This window comes from Borostomias antarcticus, assembly GCF_949987555.1.
Source record: "Borostomias antarcticus genome assembly, chromosome: 24".
NCBI classification, from domain to species: domain Eukaryota; kingdom Metazoa; phylum Chordata; class Actinopteri; order Stomiiformes; family Stomiidae; genus Borostomias; species Borostomias antarcticus.
The window spans coordinates 15,774,493-15,778,345 of NC_140257.1; positions in this window are offsets into that span (position 1 = coordinate 15,774,493).

A 3,853-nucleotide genomic window follows, 5' to 3' on the forward strand; every position below is an offset into this window, starting at 1 on the left:
TTCCTTTTGTTGTTTTGTGTTGTTGTGTACAGAACGTCTAATATATGACCTATTGAATTTGACAGTGTCTGTTGATGATTCCCAGTGGCCCTACAGCAGGTTAGGTAATAGGACACATCGCCAATGTTTGAGATCCTGGCCAGCTGTGTCTAGAATTCACCTGTTTCTAGGCTTGTCACGGTACCAGAAATTCAGTAGTCGGTACCGGTACCAGTAAATTTCCACGGTACTCGGTACCAATTTCGGTACCACGGCGTACACGCGTGCGTGTGAGTAATACATGCATGCATGTAAAGTACAACGTGCATGGGTACCGCAAGCATGGGCGATTTTATAGGGGGGGCAAGTGACCCCCTGATTGGCCAGCCCAACTCTGCTCAAATTCTTAAAAAAAAAAAAAAAAAACTAATTAAAGCAATACATTGTGATATTTGGACCTTTACAAACATGTCTGGTGCTAATTCTCCAATTAGATTTACTAAAAGTAAGCTGAATCATCCAAACAGTCTACTCAGAACGATAATACATTGACATTTATTACCTTTTAAAACTCGCGCCCCCAGGACGCAGCATTCAGTCGAAGTGCGCATGCGCAACGTTGGGCTTAAACAACACAGTAGTAGCCAACTATTTCGGCGTCTATGGATATATGGATAATAAACATCAATCAATCATTCAATACGCTCAAAACCGGCTCATATTTTCACAAATTGAATCGCTGGCAAACGCTTGTCTTCTTCTACGCTGCTGTCATGGGTGGTGCGCTGTGATTGGACGGCAGAAGAAGACAAGCGGCAAATTAAATAGAAAACACGGTACCTTCAGTACCATGGAAAAACAGGTGGCGTTAGTACCACAGCAATGTAAGTACCGAATTAGTACGGAAGTACCGAGTACCGTGACGAGCCTACCTGTTTCTATATCAAACTGCACCATGCCGCCTTCCCTCTGCCAGGATCTCTCCTTTTACAGGACTAGTAGACATCGTTTCCTTCAGAGTTGAATCCTGACGTTTCCTTTGGTCTTAAACACATACAGTACAGTGGTTTGAAGCCTAAAGTCGATTCTGTCAGTGATTGAGACGGCGCACTGGCGCCGCGAGGAAGCCCCACGCTAGAGGAACGCCATGGGGGACATATGACGCCTCTGAGGAAACGTCTCATTTGCGTCCTCAAATTGACAAGTGTCTAAATACTGTAGGTGGGAACGATCAGACCAATCACATTGTAACCAATCACCCCCCCCATGTCGTGTCATCGCAGAGGGTGAACGTGAGGGAAAAAGACTGAACTGTAAGACTGCCTGTTAAAATATTTTAATAGGACTATTCCTATCTGATAGGAGAACTAGTGATGGCTTCCTCACAAATTTCTGGCATGTCAAGAAATGTTTGTTGTGACCCGATTCTACACATACAGCCACCTGAAACCATAATTGCATCCAGTGGGATTGGTGGAGCTTTGGAGGGAATGCAGTTGTCTTTTTGACGTCTCCTCCACTTCCTACCATGACAGAGGGATGGAGGAGAACAGTTGCAAAGACCTTGTATCGAAGTTCCCTTGAGCTTCCTGGCATGCTGAGTTTTGATTTCAATCAAGGCTCGTTTCATGTGTTGGTCTCAAGGACTTTCTCATTAAAATGTAGACTCACGTCAACAATGCACAGTCAGCATTAACATACAAGTTAAGAGCTGCGTTCATGAAATTACGGAATACATTTCACAACTGCATAAGCGATCAGGGCCAACAGCAAAAATGGCCGACAGCAATCATACAGTGTGAGCACGCGCGTCGTGAGGTCTGATCGGGTTTGAGACACGACTGAAATGCTAAAATTTCTAACATTTTCACAAACTGTCATTCACTTTCCCCGAAATTTCTCGGTTCGGCGCTTTTCTGTGCTTTCGTCTGGCTTCCACAGCGTGTGTGCCGTCATCTCCCACAATCCCACCACACATCGATAGTTAGCTATTATCCTCTGGCATTACAGTGATCTTCCATCAGAATTTAACTCTGAATGTCAGAGAGAGCTGGGAACCCAAGTGTTCGCTGATAAATGCCATTGAACATCATGTCCGGATTACGGAATCGAGTTTTAATTAGGGATTAGCTGAACGGATTACTTGTGTAGCCAGGGTCTCTGATGGACACGGGCTGGACTGAAGGCTTCGCAATGTGTCTGCCGCACGCCAGCCACCCCCCAATCCCCCTCATCATCATCATCATCTTCACACCCCCTCTACCGATAGCACAGCCATAGAGGAGGAGGAGGAAGAAGAGGAAGAGAGGGAGGAGGAGGAGGGGCGATGGAGGAGAGGATGAAGCTGATGGAGGAGAGGAAGGAGGATAGAAAGGGTAGGTCCGGGTGGGTCAGTTCTCGATGGGAACACACCAGTGGCATTTAGAGGTCACGTGGAGCAACTGGGGTGTGCATGAGTGGACAGGCGAGGCTAGATCATTTTCAGGCTGCACTATGTTACATAGATCACCGAAGGCCATGGGCAATTCAGAGTGAAGATCTTGTGAAAACATGAAGGTTGAAATGAAAGATGCAACATGTTCAGCTGAAGCCTCGAGTGGGGATCCCCAGTGAACGTCTTCCTTTGAGCCGCAAACAACGCCGAGTGGAAGCAGTCAGAGGAACTTCTTTGGGAAGGTTTTTGGGAGTCACTCTCGTTTACGGTACTGTTAGCGGTTGAGCACAGCTGAGGTTTGCTACTGGGAGGATGGAGGGAAAACGTTCAATTCCCAGAGCCTGCCGCTGACTGAGTCAGTTTGAAGACCAAAAACCTTCCATTTTACCGGCCTTCAGTCATCAGCGGAGACGCACCTGAGACAGAAGAACCTTTTCACCCTCTGTCTGCCCCAGACTGTGTCTAGAGTCCCAATTACAGGTCGTCAAACCCTCCCATTAACTCTGACATGGGGTCCATGTGGACGCTGCAGTGAGGAGAGCTGTCTCTCTGCTCTCAGTGTTCTCAGGCTGTGTTGATTTCCCAGCAGCGGTAGGCCTTGTCTGGGCTGTTGTTGATTGGGTCAGGAGAGGTTGTGTTCGGTCGCAAAATGTCTCAAGTTGATCTTTGAGTCGTTTGAGTTTTATTCTGTGGCTACTTTGAGTTTTATTCTGAGGCTACTTTGAGTTTTATTCTGTGGCTACTTTGAGTTTTATTCTGTTTTTCCTCCCAGTTCTCCAGGTTTAAACTCTTGTGTGTCAATATGATGCTTAAACAGTTGCTTGGGCGGAGTATTTCTGCCAGTGCTGATTCTCTCATAGGCATTCTCTACCCTTGTTCAAATATGGCCTTAATCCACCATCTCAACACGTCTAAAATCTGTCAGTATATCCCTGTCAGCCATCTTGTTCCAACAGCACAGTGTCTGTGAACTTTGAGTGAACTGAGCAAAGGTCACAATAGACATCCCTAGCTTGTCTTAACAGTTGTTGGTGAAATGTTCACGCCCCGGTGGTTCATTGGTTAAGGCGCGTGCCAAATGAAGGCTAGTCCTTATCGCAGTGGCCCGGGTTCGAATCCGACCCTGCGCTGCATGTCTTCCCCCCTCTCTCCCATCTTTCCTGTCTGATAGACTGTACACCTTACAACAAAAACTCCATTTTAGTTACTGTTTTTATATACCTTCCTGTGTGTCTGTCCTTTTGTTGTTACTGTTGTTGTTTATGTATTGTTCGCTCGTCGTCACTGTAAACGAGGGCCTCTCGAGCATAAATAAAGGTTTGAATGAATTAATATAATAAAACAAGCAGAAATGCCCCAAAAATATCTTAAGAACAAATGTTCACGCCTCCGCTGCCAAAATTCTGTGTTCGCCCCCTGCTTTGCCTCATGTCTGTTAGT